The 17,630-nt window shown below is 40.6% G+C and overlaps 1 protein-coding gene across 25 annotated transcripts in view; it reads left to right on the top strand.

Annotated features, from left to right (window-relative positions):
• Epb41l2 (erythrocyte membrane protein band 4.1 like 2) overlaps window positions 1–17,630 on the top strand; it is a 167,898-nt gene that overhangs the window by 61,003 nt on the left and 89,265 nt on the right. Inside the window, exon 2 of one of the 25 annotated variants that reach the window (XM_050138204.1) lies at window positions 10,881–10,979. The exons of 22 other annotated variants lie outside the window; for them this stretch is intronic. The gene's annotated coding sequence lies outside the window, so the exon portion shown is untranslated. Of the gene's footprint in view, window positions 1–10,880; window positions 10,980–16,138; window positions 16,306–17,630 lie in introns of those variants that run through there. 2 more of the 25 variants (XM_050138207.1, XM_050138208.1) reach the window with 2 other exon arrangements.

The raw sequence follows: 17,630 nt of genomic DNA, 5'->3' as shown, positions 1-17,630 counted from the left end.
TTTTTTTTTTTTTTTTTTTTTTTCTTAATCTTACATTCACTTACTGTCTACTGATTGTTTAGGCTACCCCTTGTCTTATGGTTGCTTTTATTTTGATACTGTTTACAATAAAAGTTCTTTGATTAAAGGTATGTGTTAGTTGACCCACACCACAACTAGAAAACAGATTTTTCCAGTAAATAACACGGGGGGGGGGGGGGGGGGGGGCACAGTGTGATCAAATATTCTGTAGCACTGTTCAGATCCAAGTCTGTTTTTGAATGGGTCATTTGTCTTTTGTTATGTATATGTGTGTATCTATGTATATATACATTGTGGATATTAACTCCCTGTCAGATGCGTAGCTAGCAAAAATTCTCTCCCGTTCTGTGGGCTTCCTTATCACTTGGTTGATTATTTCTTTAGCTGTACCGAAGTGTTTAAGTTTCACGAAGTCCCACTCGGCAGTTGTTGGCCTTAATTCTTGGGCCACTGGAACCTTACTCAGAAAGTCCTTTTCTACACTGATATCAAGGAGGATCCTGCCTGCATTTTCGTCTAGTACTTTTCAGTGTTTGACATTTAGGTCTTTCATCATTTGGAGTAATTTTTGTAAAAACAAGGTGATAAATGGGGGTCTAGTTTCACTATTGTATGTATAGACACCCTGTTTTCCCAGAGCCATTTGTTGAAGATGCTTTCTTCTCTCTAGCATATGTTTGGCATCTTTGTCGAACAGTAAAGGCTGTAGTTATGTGTTATAATGTTTGGGTCTTCGACCTTTTCCATTGGTCTACGTGTCTGTTTTTGTTCTCTACCAGATTGCGTTTCATTGTTTTGTTCCTGTTATATATCTTGAAATATGGAATGGTAAATCTTGCAGCATTGTTCTTTTTGTTTATGATTATTCGGCTACCCAGGGTCTTTGTAGTTCCATATGAATTTTAGCATAGTTTTTTTTTTTTTTTCTATTTCTTCTCTTCTGTCCTGTCCTTTTACTTACTATTCAGGGATGTTCTGAGGCATTGGAAGGGCTCTGGCCTATGTGTAGATAATTTTGGGGAAACTCTAAAGGCTGGCCCTAGGCTCTGCTTCTCTATGGAAGAGTGGGTCACCTTCCTCAAGTCCCAATGTGTACATTTTTGCACAGTCATTCCCACTTTTCCTAATGCCTGAGCCTGGTTTGCCATTTTACATTCCATCAGCAGAGAATTCAGACTGGAATTTCTCCAGATCTTTAAGAACACTTTGTGTGTATGTTCTCGTGTGCATGCATGCACACACACGCGCGCCTTTGTTTTTCAGACAGTTGTACTATGTGTTTCAGTCTGATCTTCAGCTCCTGACCCAGCGTTCCAAGTGCTGGGCTTCCACACACGTGATCATACCCATCTTGTAACACCATTTGCATTCTTCTTTTTTCTGATAGCAGTAAACCCAGTGGGTTGAAGAACTGCCATAATAGGATTTTGGTTTTATAATGAGTAATGTCAAACATTTTTTCATGTCATGATTGGTCATTTGTAAATATGTTGAGAAATGTCTGTTCAAGACTTGCCCAGCTTTTGAGTTTATTTTCAAGTTGCTTTGTATGTTCTGTATAGAAGACCCTTATTGCATACTTGACTTGCAAATATTTCTGATTATTGAGTATTTATTTTGTCCATGGTGGTTTCCTTTAGTTATAGTTATTTACATCACTTTGGTGAGGTCTAGTTCATCTGTTTGCTTTTCCTTTTTCCTTCTTTTTCATATGTTGCCTTTGGAAAAGGCAGTGTTTAATATTTAAGCCAGAAAAATAATGAAGATTTACACTTGTTTCTTTTTAAAAGCTTCATAGATTTTACTTCTACATTTAGGTGTTTATGTATTTAATTTTGTTCATAGTGTGAGATAAGAATTCAAATGTATTCTTTGTCATATAGTTACTCATGTAGTAGGAGGCCACTTGTTAATTCCCAGCTACCCAGACCACGAAATAATCACTCAGAAAGTATATTAAGTACAGCACTGCTTGGCCAATGGCTTAAACATATTGTTAGCTAGCTTTTATATTTTAAATTAACCCATTTTTATTAATCTGTGTATTGCCATGGCTGTGACTTTACTGGCAGAGTTCCAGCGCATCTGTCTTCTGCTGCGTCTGCATGGCTTCTCCCTGACTCTGCCTACTCTCTTCTCCTCTATCTGCTTGGAACTCTCACCTTACCCTATTCTGCTAAGCTATTGGCCAAAACAGCTTTATTCATTAACCAATAAAAGCAAAACAGAGAGAAGGACCTCCCACACCATAGCCAGTTGTCTTATTACCATTTGTTTAAAGAATTTGTTCCTCATTAATAGACTTGTCATTCTTGCTTCTGGATTATTAGTTCTCTTCCATTGTTCTGTATGTTTCTTTTTATTCCAATACTTAGATTAACACAGTGTTATAATTTTAAAATGGGACTCACTTTTGTCTGTATTTTCAATATTAGTTTAGCTATTTGCATTCTCTTACAATTCTACATGAAGTTCAGGATCACCTTATCATGTTGACAAAAACTAGCTTGCTTTTTTGGTCTATTACTTTATCTGTAGATGATGTGGAGGGAACCGACTGCCATTTCAGCACCGGTGAGTCTTAGAATCTGCTAACAAACTTCTTTCAGTGTTTGCTAGTTTTTTAGTGTACAAATCTTCTGCTTCGTCAGTTAAGTTTATTCCTTTATGTTTTATTCTTTTTGAAGCTGAGTGGAAACATTTTCATTTTTGGTTGTTTGTCACGCCCGCCTCCACCAGCAAGGAAAACGCAACACCAGAGCTCTTTTTACAAGCTGTTTTATTAGGATCTTTTTACAATCGAAGATCCCCCCCCCCCTCGGGCAAACCTCTCCCAGCCCTTAAAAAGGCACAGGCCGCCGGATTGCCAGGTGGGCACTGCCCATAGGTCCACGCATACGCAAGCAGCTGACAATCATTGCGTGATAATAGCATGAGTCAGGCCTTAGCCATAATAGGAGCTGATTATCACAGAGAGCACTCGCTTTCGGGATCACGGAGGGCGGAGCCAGCATCATCAGGTGCGGCTCCAGGCAGCTCTCTACAGTTGTTCATTGTGTAGAAATACAACTGATACTGTATTTTAACCATTGTTGAACTGGCTGGTTCAACATCTTAAAAATGTTCTTTAGCATCTGTCAATGGGGATAATTTACCCCTTTCCTAATATTTTTATTTTTAATTGAGTGATTTTTACTTTTCTTAAAAGCATAATTACCCCCTCCCCCTTTTGCCTAATTACTCTGGATACAATGTGGAGTATTACTAAGAGAAAAGCTCTCTGTCTTTCCGTTGAGTGCTTGTGGAAGGGTAGACTCTGGCAGGTGTTTTTCCCTATGCTGAGCTGTCTCTGTGTGCCTGTGTGTTCTCTGTTTATGACGGAGGTTCTCCCTCCCTTCCTACCCCTTTCTTTCTCTTTGTTTTTCTTCTTTCCCTTTTCTCCTCTACCTCCTTCTCTTCTCTTTCTTCTTCTTCTGTTTTTTTTTTTTTTTTTTTTTTTTTTCTTTCCAGCAAGGTCTCTCTCTCCAGCTCTGGCTTTTCTTTTCCTGGGACACACTGTAGAGACCAGGCTGGTCTCAAACTCAAAGAGATCTTCTACCTGCCTTTGCTTCCCAAGTGCTGGAATTAAAGATGTGGGCCATCATACCTGACTCAAGGTGTTGAACTTCTCAAGTATTTGTTTGTTTCCTGTCTTGAAATGATCCTGCATGTTCCCTCCCTTCATTTCTATTAATGTGATTTATTTATCGGTTGTCCTTTATTGAACTGGCCTTGCAAACAGTGTTACCGCTAACTTATCTTTGTGTGTAACTCAGATCTAGTGACTGTTCAAGTCCGTTTTGTTTGCCACGGTTCACTCCCCAGTTCTCCCAGAACATCTCGTGCATCCTGCTTTTCACTTTGCAAGGCCGTTCCCATAGTTCTTAAATGCTACTGTGACAATCTAATCTTTGTTTTTTCAAAGTTGCATTCAGATTTCTTCCATTCACTGCTCGAATCTTCAATACTTTTTCTCCCCAAAGTCTTAACTGGTGATTATATCCATTGAAAAATGTGATCTGGACCGTGAGTTCACCCCAGGAGACAGTGGATAGAACAATGAAACTCATAATCTCTTGGGGATATTTGCTATATGTGTTTGTAGTGTCTGTAGACAAACCTTTTTGTTCTTCCTAAGCAGAAGATTTTAATGCCTTTCCTCTGGGGCAGGTGGGGGTCATCTTTTACAGTGTCCCACTTTTGTTATAGAAGGTATGATCCAATCTTGTGCTGGCTTAGGATACAAAAAGACATAAAGCTGGGGCTTAAACTCACTTGGGTTAGAGTAGGGGGAAAAGGTGGTTATAGGAAGGATGTGTTCTTGTTGACAGAGGTAGTTGTCCTGGGTGGACACTGCAGTTCAAACCCTTAGGCTGGGGGGCAGCTCCTGTGCTTCCTACTGGCTGCTCTTTTAACCACTTTTCTGCCTCAGAACCATGGCTGGATCTTCTTCTGGCCCTTCGACTAGCTAGCATGGATGATGTAAACACTGAAGTCTTCCTCATCCTCAACCCCAACCCCTGATTGTCACAGTTGAGTCAGTGTGTCCTGTTGTGGCTGTAGAGATGTGGAACATTCTGTATCCTTCCCAGATGATGGCCACCACAAGTCCAGAGCTCAAACAGTCCATAAAGCTATCCATAGAAGGCCTTTCTCTGTAGGTCCCAGTAGTGCTGAGTAAGAATGTTCTGTAGTGCCTGCAGCATCTTTCTTTCCACCTGCTAGAGAGCTGTATCTTGCAAAACACTGCATCCAGGATTCACTACCAGAGCTAGGAGGGTTCTCTTAAATGGTGGCACAGGATCAGGTGTGGACCAGCATAGGCCAAACAACAGCAGCTGCAGTGATGTGTGCCTGAACAGGCTGCCTGTGGTTCAGGCTGGTCAAGCATAGAGCAGGTAGCACAAGGACTGTTTACAAACTCACTGCATATAACAAACTGTATCTCAGCAATATCATGGGTTATACTTATCTCCCCCAACCCCCTTAGCCAATGTCTAACTGTGTAGCCCTGGCTGGCCTGGAATGTGTTATGTAGACTAGACTGGCCTGGAAGTCACAGAGACCTGTGTGCCTTTGTGACCTCAGTGTTCGGATTCAAAATATGTGCCACCATGCCTTGTATGTGGACATGCATTCTTTAAGTGACTTTATAGCTCTTGTACATGTGTACAGGGAAAACCTTTTGTTTAACTTTTGGTGTCACTAATTCATTGTCATTGCTCTAACATGAAATGCCAGAGTGTATTATGTATGTGTGTGTCTGGAAGATAGATCCAAGTGGTGTTTTTTTTCCTCCATATTTTATAATTTATTGTATATATTTTAAAATGCTTTTGAGAAAAATTATTAGAGTAGAAATAATTGAGTTGCTCTGTCTGTGTAGAAAAGTCTGTGCAAGTGTGAGTGGTAGGGATGTGGCTGTGTATGGTTTAGACTGTTGGAGGCTGAGGTCTGCTGCAGCCATGCAAGGATCACGGTGCAGTGTTAAAGGGCCCTTACACGGACTAGACTAAGATTCTACACTGCACACAGTTGTCAGGATGCTGAACTAGAAGCTGGAACACCACTTGTGGAGTTCCAGGACTGATGAGGGATTTGTGTTCTATGCTGTTAAGAGGAATTATTTAGTTTCTCTGAGTCTCATTTTATTTTAATATAAATTGAAATTTATAATACTTGCTTTGTAGAAATTTTGAATAGAAATGAGAATGCCTGTCATTTTGAGGATTTTGCTTCCAAAGTTGACAGGTTACTACGATTAGAAAAATGTTTTATTTACTTTAAAACAATAGCACCAGCACAGATTTGCAAGGGTATCTGAAACAGAGACTCAGATTCACTTATCTTTTGACTTTGGAACCAGAATTTGGGATGTGTATTTGGCACAGGCTTTAGTTCAATGTTTTGATAGTTGCAGGTAACAGTCCAAGCTCATTTGTTGATAATTGCTTATTTCCTTCTATTGTGTTTTTTGTTGTTGTTCAGAATGAATATTGTCAGAGAAGTTAGAATTTTGTGTTCTCTATGTTTAACTTCCTTGAAGCCCTGAAGTGGGAGATGCTGACACTCGTGGTTAACTGCACCTGGTGCATACCTAAGTCATAGGTTTTGAAGTTTGTGCAGTGAAATTTGGGAAGGCTGATTTCTTTGGATTTACATTTTCATTTATTGTTGGTTGCTGATAAGCAGTTGCTGGTTTTCCTGTTGTCTGCAGATGAAGTATTCCAACAGGAGAGGAGCTGTTGGGTGGGAGTGAAAGTCTCAGGGCGCGTCCACTGGGCTGCCTGAGCTGTCTCCAGCCTGAGCTTGCTACAGTGACTGTAAGATAGCGTCTTCTTCTTCTTCTTCTTCTTCTTCTTCTTCTTCTTCTTCTTCTTCTTCTTCTTCTTCTTCTTCTTCTTCTTCTTCTTCTTCTTCTTCTTCTTCTTCTTCTTCTTCTTCTTCTTCTTCTTCTTCTTCTTCTTCTTCTTCTTCTTCTTCTTCTTCATGAAATTGCCACATATCATAAATATGAGTTTAAAATAAATATTCTTAATATGAGTACAAATTATCTAGTTATTATTATTACTACTTAGAAGTTTGAAAAAGTTTTGCCACTATAGATTCAAATTTCCTGTTTGTTATGATGGTGGTGGTGGTGGTGGGCTGTAATTCCAAGCGTATTTAAGCTGAGTTTTTGTTCAGATGGGCATTTTCTTCAAGTTTTCACATTTTTCATTATAAGTTAAAATAAATGTAGAGTGTGTGTTCCTTTTTTCCCTAAAGTTTGGATCAGGCGAGCACAGCTCCACTAAACAGTTTGTAGGGGAAAATAGCTCTGCTTCTCGGTTTTATAGACTCTCTCCTAAAAGGCAGAGCTGCGATTGAGTCGGTTACTACGGTAGTGGAAGATGTCTTGCAGCTGTGCCGTTTGGTTCTGTTCCAGAGATAGTATTTGTGTGCACTGTCAGAGTGTCCTAAAGCCCAGCCCGAACAGGCTTCAGCTCTATAAAAGGAGTGTTGTTTTATAACCTCTCGGGTTCTTATGGGGTGCTGGTGGTACTGGTGGTCTTCATTGGTTTGTCTTTTGAACTGACCTTTTATTAGACACAGGCCTCACAGTTTCAGAATAGGAATTACACTTGTAGTTTTTCTGTCTTGTGAAAAAAAAAATAGCCCTTTGGCACACACTAGGATGAAAACAAATCCTCCTTCCTCAGACTTCACAGTTTCAGTTCTAGTTCTCTGTCTTTATGCAGATAAAAAGGCCATGGATGGTCATTTGCTTGTGTTCTTCTTTATAGCTTAGTAAGTACCGATTCACATGTCAAGCTTGTATATCAGAAGATGGAAGATTACACAGGAAATTCCAAACATTAAAAATTTCAAAAGCAGAACAAAAACAATGTGTTCTCATTGGAAATGGTTTAACTTAAGAGGTTTTGAGCCTCCTGTTTATTTGCATACATTGTGAGAGAATTGTGATTGGTTAGAAGACATAGATTAGAAGACATAGTTTCCCATTTCTAAGACGTAAAAGTTTTCCTTTTCTTCGTGTACTTTAAAGTTCCCCCAGTAATGAAGTGTTCTGTAGTTCCTCTTTCCTTACCTTTCTTTGTTGCTAGCCTTCAGAGGGTGCATGGCCGGCTTATCTCTCTCTGCCTCACCACAGTCTCCTAGCACTCGTTAACCCTTGTGGGTCCCAGTGCATGTTTGGACACTCTCCCAGCTGGGTGATCCCCTCTTGTCATCTCTCATGCCATGGCTTTCAGGTTCCTTGCTGTTGTACTTTTGTTGCCCCTGTCTTATTCTCTTGGATCCTTGGAGAATCATTTCATCCAGTTTCCTCTCATTGTATCACTGGTTCTCAAATGACTGCCAAAGTAGTCTTCCAGAAACACAAACTTAATATTATTTTCCATTGCCTACAGAATTGAGTGAAAACATCTGAGTTCAATACTGATCATGCATTGTTTGGCTGTTGCTTCCTTTTCCCCATCTCTACTCTCCACCCTGTGTTCCAGGCAGATGAGGTACTCACCATTCTCTACAGCACATTTATCTTTAATGGTCCTGTGCCCTTCCCTACTGTTCCCACAGTCTGGAATGTACTTACACCCACTTATCTGGCTACGAAGCTCCTTCTTATCCTTCAAGGTCACTTTGGGAATCATTCTTCCCTCATAAGTCATTTATTGTTAGATTGTTTCTGCCTCCGTTATAGGTCTTATTCTTTCCTTAATGCAGTACATTTTCAAGCACCCTCTGCTCACAATGCTGGCAGCCATTTCATAAAGGTCTGTAGCCTTAGAAGCCTTCAGCAGAGAATTATGCAGAGTAATTCCTCCTGGAATGAACTGATTTGAGCCAACCTCAGTATACAAAACTAAAATCAAGATCTCATAGGCAAAAGTAATGAACTGTGTGCAGGTGTGACAGTGCATAGTTGTGTGTTGTGTTGAACAGAAAGAAAGGCATTTGGGTTGAGTGTGTTAGGACTCGTGGTTAGGATTGTCTTTCTCAATTTATGGCTGAGTGCTGAAGTGACAGAAACACATGAGTAGAACTGCAGTGCCCAGTTAGGATGTTGGCTAGTAAGTGGTGATTGGGGTAGGCGCGGTTTCAGGAGCAAAGGTCAACAGAAGTGTTGGGAGGCAGACTGAGCCCCTCATGGGCTTGTACCATAGGCTGTGCTGAACTGAAGGAAGGCAGGGCACTGCCCATTATGTTGGCCCCTGATGTGGGATTCCCCTTTGTATGCTGTGAATACCATTGGTGAATAAAGAAACTGCCTTGGTGTGTTGATAGGGCAGAACTTAGGTAGGCAGAGAAAACTAAACTGAATGCTGGGAGAAAGAAGGCAGAGTCAGGGAGAAGCCATGGAGCCTCATGGGAGACAGATGCCAGAACTTTAGCTAGTAAGCCACAGCCTCATGGCAATACACAGATTAATAGAAATGGGTTAAATTAATATGTAAGAGTTAGCCAATAAGAAGCTAGAGTTAATAGGCCAAACAACGATTTAATTAATACAGTTTCTTTTTTTTTTTTTTTTTTTTTTGAGACAGGGTTTCTCTGTGGCTTTGGAGCCTGTCCTGGAACTAGCTTAATACAGTTTCTGTGGTTATTTCGGGGCTAAGCGGCCGGGAACTTACTAGCTGCCTCCTTACACAGGCACCCTCATATTTCCTCAATAGAAGCAATCAGTGCTCAGTTTTTTTTTAAATAAAAACTTCTATTGATTCTTTGTTGATTTCATATCATGTATTCCAATCCCACTTACCACCTTGTCTTCTTGCATCTGCTCCTGCCCTTGCAACCTCGTTCCCAAATCAAATCCTAATTTAAAAGAATAACTTGCTCTTTATTTTATAACTTGTTTACTTTGTGTGTGTGTGTGTGTGTGTGTGTGTGTGTGTGGTGGGGGGAACACATGAGTTTGAAGTTCAGAAAACAACTTTTCCAAGCTGATTCTCTTGCCTCTCCCCCAAGTGAGTTCCAGGCATTGAATTTAGTCTTAGGAGCACTGTCAGCCATTGAACTATATGACCTCTCTATTATTTATTTTTCTTTTTTTTTGTAAGGAATATTTTATGTGCTTTGTGTGAATGTGTGAACATGTGCATATGGGTTTCTGTGCATGTGTTTGCTTGTTGAGGCTAGAGGTTGACATTGAGTGTCTTTCTCTGTTGCTCTCTACCTTATTTTTTAGGAAAGGGACTGTCTCTGAACCTGGATTAATTGGGTAGGTAGGTTTGTCAGTGAGTTCCAAGGAGCTGCCCATCTTCCTTTTGGCGCTTCCCCACGTTGCTAGGCTTAAAGATGCACTACACAACTGTGGGTCCAAACTCGGGTCCTCCAGCTTGCAAGGCAGATTCTTTACTGACTCAGTCTTCTCTCTAGCTCCTAGTGGTGGCTATTTTAATCGCTGCTTGAGAAAAGATTGAAGAGAGATTTCAAGAGGTGTGTTAGGTTGGAGAAATAGTTTTCATTTTGCATATTGAGAAAAGAGTAGATAAATCAGATTGGTAGGGAGATTATTGTATTTTAATAGTTTTTCTTTAAAAATGAAGTTAATGTAGGATGCATTCAAACGTTTTAGAGGAAACAAAGGCTAGCTGGAGATTCTGATCATTCAAGTCTCTTGTTTAGTGGTATTCTGCATTCCTTTAGTGTTTGTACTTTACTGGCAGCTATCATTATAATTTTCTTTTGATCCTATCCCCAATCCTGTTAGAGGTTTTAGTGGCTGATTGTTGGGGAATGTTATTTTAGGGTGTGTTGCTTTTATTTATACTTCATTTGTTTAACTCTGTGAGGCTGTGATTCTCTGCCTGTGATTCTCTACCTGACAGTCCTAATAAAGAACTGAACGGCCAATAGCAAGGTAGGAGCAAGGATAGGTGGGTCTGGCAGACAGAGCCTATAAATAGGAGAACCGAAGAAGAAGGATCAGTGAGAGAACAAGGGAGGAGGACATCAGGGGTCCACCCAACCAGCCACGGAGTAAGAGTGAAAGTAAGATACACAGAAGTAAGAGAAGGAAAATAGTAGATGGGATAATTTAAGAACAGCAGGCAAGAAACAAGGCAAACTAAGACCAGGCATAACTTAAGACTAAGCCTCTGTGTGTGATTTATTTGGGAGCTGGGTGGTGGGTCCTCCAAAAGCCAAAGGAGTAAAACATTACACTACAGCTGATACTTTCATTTTATAGACGTAGGTAAATGACAGCCTGAGAATATTAAATTGAGTATAAGCTTAATGTTCTTTCAGGTTGAAAGAGTAGATAATTAAAAATATATTTATGCTGAGTGTTTTGCCTGCATGTATGTCAGTGCACCAGAAAAGGCTGCTGGGTCCGCTGGAACTGGAGTTAACAACTGTGAGCTGCCTTGGAGGCCCTGGGAATGGAACCCCAGTCCTCTGCAAGAGTGGTAAGTGCTCTTAACCACTCAGCCGTCTCTTCAGCCTGAGTAGAGAATGTTTTAGCAGTGGGATGCTTATGTACAGCAGTTGGGGCAGGATGGGAAGTGCTTTAGGTTTGTAATTCTTATATCGGAGTTGGGTTCTGCTTTTGTTTTTGGCATTATGTGACAGTGAAAAGACTCATTTCCTTAATTGTGTCTCCCTTTTCCTTCTTCAGCCTGGCATGGCATGCCGTAGGGCTGGGACCTGGGAGTATGAATCAGGATCTAATACCTAGCTTGGTTAGATCTGCTGTTGATTGGCTGTGTAATCCAATTACACTAGTGGGAGGAGTTCAGATTCCCTGTCTATTAAAGGCCATGGTGAGGTCCATGAACACTGAGACCATTTGTTGCTTTCACTTTGATTCTCTAGAACTCCCATTTTGCTGCATTAAACTGTGTTATACAGTGGCCCTTTGTGGTACTCTTAGTGATAGGTAGTTTAATTTTATTTTGTTTGTTATCCATAGTTCAGCATGGACATTGTTACTGCCCAACAGTAGTACCTGTTTGCTGCAGAATGTGTGAAGAGTGAGCTTTGTCTTGACATTGTAAGCTTGTAACTCCTTTCTTGACTTCCCAGGGGAGTTGGCCACTTCTGCTGCATCTTTCCTGTGCGTCTCTTGCATCTGTTATCACTTGTGGCCTAATGACTTGTTTATGTGTCTGTCCTCTCTACTGTACTCTTAGTTCCCTCTGTACGACCATTGTCTGACACCAAGGAAGAATGCAGCAATGCTTCTTAGGCATGGTTGGTTTGGAGAACTTCTTCCACTGGGCAAAGCTGAGTGGCGCTTCCCTAGGTGTCACATTGAACTTTCAAAAGGCCCAGATTTCAAAGCCAAAACAAGCAGAAAGCCACAATCCCCCAGGAGATTTACAGCAACTAATAGGTTTACCTGAGTCTGCTGCTTCTGCTTTCACCAGCCTCCTCTCTCAGCTCATTATCACCTTCCTTCTATAGCTGAGGTGTTGTCCTCTTCTAGATTCTTCTCATATTGCCCTCAACAAAGCAGATTAAGATCATTGACAGTTTTTCTTTTAGTCACAAGGTGGAATGGAAAGCAGACCCCTCTGCTGGATTACTACATTAGTCCAGTTGTGTATGCTCTCATGCTGTGCTTTCTTACAGGTTTTCATTTTGGTTGGTGTTGTTGTCTTGTCTTGTTTTTTAAGTTAGGATTTCTCAGTGTAACAGCTCTGACTGTCCTGGAACTCACTTTGTAGACTAGGATGGCCTTGAACTCAGAGTTCAGCCTGACTCTGTCTCCTCAGTGCTGGGCTTAAAGCTACCACCCGGCTACAGTTGATTTTTAAAATAGTATGTGTTAATAGTTTTGTCAGAATACTTTCTGAACCACCATCATTTTATTTTGTTCGTGTGTGTGTGTGTGTGTGTGTGTGTGTGTTAGTGCTTGAGAACTGAATGTAACTCCCTATGCAGGTTCAGAAAGCTTTCTTCCTCAGCCCCTTTATTGATTTCTTCTTTCCCTGCACTTTTTCTACACTTGCTCCTACTTTGTCTCCATATCTTTTGTGTCTATTGCTGTAAAGGAACTCCATGAGCATGGCAGCTCTTATAAAGGAAATATTTAATTAATTGGGCGACTTAGAGCTTCAGAGATTTAGTTCATTATCATCGTTGGTGGGGCATGGCGGCATGCAGGCAGACATGGTACTGGAAGTGGAGCCGAGAGTTCTCCATCTCATCTGCAGGCAGCAGAAGGAGTCTGATCACAGTGGGCATAGCTTGAGCATAGGAGTTCTCAAAACCTGCCTTCATAGTGACACACTTCCTCCAAGAAGATCCCATCTCCTAATAGTGCCACTCTGTATGAGATTACGTGGGCCAATTATCCAAACTATCACACCTTTTAGAAATGGTTTAAGTTGTATTCTAGAGTCCTACAGATCTGTGAAATGCTGCATTTTAAGAAACATAGTTGAACATGTGAGTATGATATTACCAAGGCTTCTGGTTAAGGAAGAAATTTTGCAGATGACTCATCTGCAGATTATTCTGCATTTAGAGCCTGAAAGAAATGAAATGGATGGTGTGTGGTCCAAAGACAACTTGTATTTGGAGCCCAGGTACTTGTGGAGCACTGGTCCTCTTCCTTCCTTGTGTCTACCTTCTGTTTATCCCTGGTGGATGTACCAATAGCAGTTATTGTAAGACATGCAGGGTTTTAGAAAAATGAACATCTATTTGAAGAGTTAGGAAAGAGTTCTCCACAGAGGTGGTGATGCGTGTACAGTCTTGTATGATGATTGGTGGATGGGAATGTTGGTTCCCAGTGTGGTCAGTTGTATTACAAAAGAGAGAGAAAGAGGCTTATTTCTGAGAACTTTCCATGTGGTTTTAGGGCTCTGCTAGAAAATTGTGTTGTCCGAATTCCTCCTGGTTTGGCAGGTGATGATCACTTCTTGGAGGAAGGCTGACAAAGTAGAAATGTGACAGCTAAAGAACTTGGCTGCCCCTCTGTCTCTTCTGTGGCACTGAAAACTGGTTTTGCCCGGAGTTTGTGTTCTTCATGGTTTGGAGCCATCAGCTGACTGCCACTGTCAGGATATTGAGTCACCTGCTTTCCTTTTTTTCGAGACAGTCTTGCTACATGCCCTGGCTGGTCTCAGATTCACAGCAGTCCTGCTGTACCCTCAGGACCGCAGTACCACAGTACTTTCCTCTACATCTACATCATATATCTTAACTTTTACTTCCCTCTCTCCCCCTCCCTCTCCTCTTCCCTCCCCTCCCCTCCGTTCCGCTCCCCTCCCCTCCCCTTACCTCCCCTCACCTCCCTTTTTTTCTTTTTGTGGTGAGAGACAAAAAAGTCATGTTACTCTGGGTTTAAGATTAAAATCTGCCCAAGCTCTTGTACATTAATAAATGAAAGTTTTTTCCACTCTTAACTTTTTTGACTATACAGACTACATTTTAAGAATAAACTTTCCTATTTTTGTTTTATGATAATGATGATATAACATAAAAATAAAGTTTAAAAATATTTTTCCCAAGATGCATGTAACATATACAAGTCCCTGTTAACAAAATACAAGCTGTGTTTCAGCTTATGTTCTTTGAATTGTTCAAAATCTTTTCAAAAACAAGGAATAATGCAGCTGTGGACATATTTGTAGACTTCTCTGCTGATAACCTATTGGGTAAGGTTCCAAAGTTATTTCGCTTCTGGGTTTCGTTTACTAATCTGGAGAGTAAGGGTGGTAAAATAGAGACAATAGAGATAGAAAATTGACTGTTTTGAAGCAGACTGAAGTGTAAATGTTAGCCCTACAGCCTTACTACATGTATGAGTGAAGGAATGTATTTAACGTTTAATACCACAAAAGTTGTTGTGCTACTCAGGTCTCTCAGTCCCTTCAGACAACGAGATTCATGCGTCTGATATATGGGGTCTTTAGTTTTGAAGCCAGCAAGAGCTGAGTGGTGGCTATGAGGAGTCAGGCTGCCATAATAAAACCGCAGACTGGGTTGCTGAAACAACAGAAATTTGTTTTCACACAGTTCTGGGGGTTAGAAGTCCAAATTGGAGTTGCCAATATCATTTCCAGTAAGGCCTTTTCTTGGCTTTAGTTAGGTAGCTGTGATGTAAGCTGTCTGGTGTTTGTTTCTAACAGGGGCATTCATTTTTATCATCAGAACCTCCCCTTACCAGCCTCATTATAAATTTTTCATCTCCTAAACCCTCCACCTCCACATACAAATCACAGAATTTTAGGGGAGCACATTTCTGGCTGTACAGATAGGATATGGGTCAATAAAACAATACACATAGGCATGGTAGGAGGTGTCTGAGCTAGAGCTTGGATACCTGTCTGCTAAAGTGTAGTTCACTGGCATTGCTGCTATAGTTCAGTGGCTCCAGATTTCTGTATCCCACAGAATAGATGGTTTCAGAAAAGGGCCTGTGAGCTGCTCAGTGGGGAAGGTGCATTTTGACAAGTCTGAAGATCTGAGTTCAGCATGAGGAACTCATTTGGTAGAGAGAGCACACTAATTTCTATAAGTTGTCCTTTGACCTTCACACATTTCCCATGGTGTCCACACTTGTGCATGTGTCTAATTTACCAAGTAAATAAATGTAAAGACTGTTTAAAATAGGTTTATAATTTAAAATGGCACAAACTTAATATGAATAAAGGATGATACTTTGAATAAGTAAAATGGGTTCTATTGAAAATCTCACCAAATCGCTCTTCTGTGGTGTGGTGAGAACTCTATGAGAATAGCCTGCTTTCATTATTATAGAGTTTTAAAGTTTCATATTTGTATAATTTGACAGAGGATCCTTTTTGGACCTATTACAGAAACTTACCTTCAGTAAGTCTTCATGGAGGAAAACCTCATCCTTTCCTGACCATTTGGTACAGGTGACATTATGTTTATTGAAATACCTAAAGTATTTCTCTTATGGCTGGAAAACATTCTTTCCAACCCCTTGAGACCTTCCTATATCCAGTCTTAAGTCCTCTGGAATGTGCGTCTCAAGTGCATGGTGTCTTTATTAATATAGATTTACTTTTCACTTTTGGGGGCCAACCAAAGGCAGTAACCTATATTTTGGGAATTTCTTGGGCAACCCTAATTCAGCTCCAAAGAGAGCTTCTCATGCCTGCTGTTAGGTCTTTGGCTCTTGAGGGGAACAAAAATTATTACTGTAAGAACTGGTAGGGCCTATGACTCAGTGGGTAAAGATGCCTGTTGCCAAGCCTGATCAGCCAAGTTTGATCTACAGAACCACATAGTGAATGAAGAGAACTGACTTCCAGAAAATATTTTCTGACTTGTCAGAGAACAAACACACACACACACACACACACACACACACACACACACACATACACACACACACACACACACACACACACACACACTAAAAAACCCAACTAAGTGAAAAAGGAATTCTTAATAATGGTTGAATCATAAAAATTAAAATTGCAGAATTGGAGCCTTGTCACCAAAACAGCCTTTATGTAGCTGCTGCATAGAATAGGCAGCAGGAAGCTCTTCTTTGGCTCACATGGATTTTCTAGCTGAGGAATGAGGTGACTTGGAAGCAAGCTGGACTTTTCTACTGAGCATGTCCTTCTCCAGCAGGGTCCAGCTTGGGTGGGGCCTGGTTTGCTCATTAAGCTTTTGGAGCTGGATTTCCATCGGCTTCCCACAGTCTCCCCATGACAGGAAACAGGAGACAGCTGGCTGAATGTGCCTAGATGTTGCCTGCGTATGTACATCCAAGGGGGAGTTCTGTCGGAGCTGTTGGGTTTTATGGTAGATGCTTGCTTGTTTCTGCTTGTGAAAGAAGTTTGTTGTTTAGAATGCGATTGAGAGTCAAGGGGGGCTGAAAATGTGGAATTTGCTAGTGTACCGAGTAGATGGAATCTGGTGTATATACTCTTTGGGTAAGGAATGTTGTTTTGTATTTGCTGTAAGCCCTATTAAAAAAATGTGTGAATATGTGTATTTACATGTGTGGGACCACTACATGGCATGTGTGTATGTATTTTAGTGGCAAAAATTTTGCTTCAGACTAGTTATTTGCATTTTTTAGGCAAATGTTGAATTTGTGTGGGTTATCTTTAGGACAAATAGCCTTTTCAGATATGGCCTCTAAGAACAATGGAGCTAGTTTATTTTATACACTCGTCTCACTGCCTTACCGTTGACTTTCGCACCTCCAGTGTGAGAAACCATATTAAAGTAAATTTTTTAAAAAAAATAATTTATTCACTTTTATTTCATGTGCGTTTGTATTTGTGTATGTCTGTGTGAAGATGTCAGATCCCCTGAAACTGGAGTTACAGGCAGTTATGAGCTGCCATATGGTTGCTGAGAATTGAACTTAGGTCCTTTGGAAGAGCAGCCGCCAGTGCTCTTAACCACTGAGCCATCTCTCCAGCCCCTGAAACTAAATTATTTGCTAATGCACTGTGAAACCAATGTTGCATATTTTTTATCACATTAAAAGGTGAAAATCTCAATGTAGTGATTTATAGAATTTGTTTGCACACTAATGTATCTGATTAAAAGGAAGTTGTTCTGTAGCTCTGAGAGATGTGAATTCCAGCTGTTTTAGCATCTACAGAGTCCTATGTATGCAGTTGTCAAGAGCTGTATGCTGTTTTCATAATGTGCTCTATGTTTCATTTCTAAATATCTAATCTTGTCATACTGAGGAAGTGTGAAAATTTATTCTGTTGCTTAGATTCTAACATTCATATGGAATTAAAAACTTCTCATGGATTTTCTTTATACAGTTTACTCGTCTAGTAATCTTTCTTTAAAAATAAAGGAGAAAAAGCAAAGCTGGTTTTATTGCTCGTTAACAAAATAACAGTGACTGCGATGATCTCTGTGACTCTGGTTAACACTAGCGGGACTACCCTGTGTAATGAGGGTATTCGGGGGCAGAGTGCATGTGTGTTTATGCTGCAGCATTCCCGAGCTTACAGAGAAGAGGATTTGAAAGCAGGCCCCAGCTTGGTGGACTTGTCACAGTCTGGGACATTGATTGACTTTGACAAGCTTTTGTCTTATGACCCATTAAAATGCAGCGTCTGCAGCCTATGTGTTTATCCCATGCAGTTAACCTTGGT

Source organism: Alexandromys fortis, unplaced genomic scaffold, assembly GCF_014885135.2.
Source record: "Alexandromys fortis isolate MF-2015 unplaced genomic scaffold, M_Fortis_MF-2015_v1.1 scaffold_14, whole genome shotgun sequence".
NCBI lineage: Eukaryota > Metazoa > Chordata > Mammalia > Rodentia > Cricetidae > Alexandromys > Alexandromys fortis.
The sequence above is the reverse complement of the archived record's forward strand: the minus strand, read 5'-3'. Positions and strand labels throughout refer to the sequence as shown.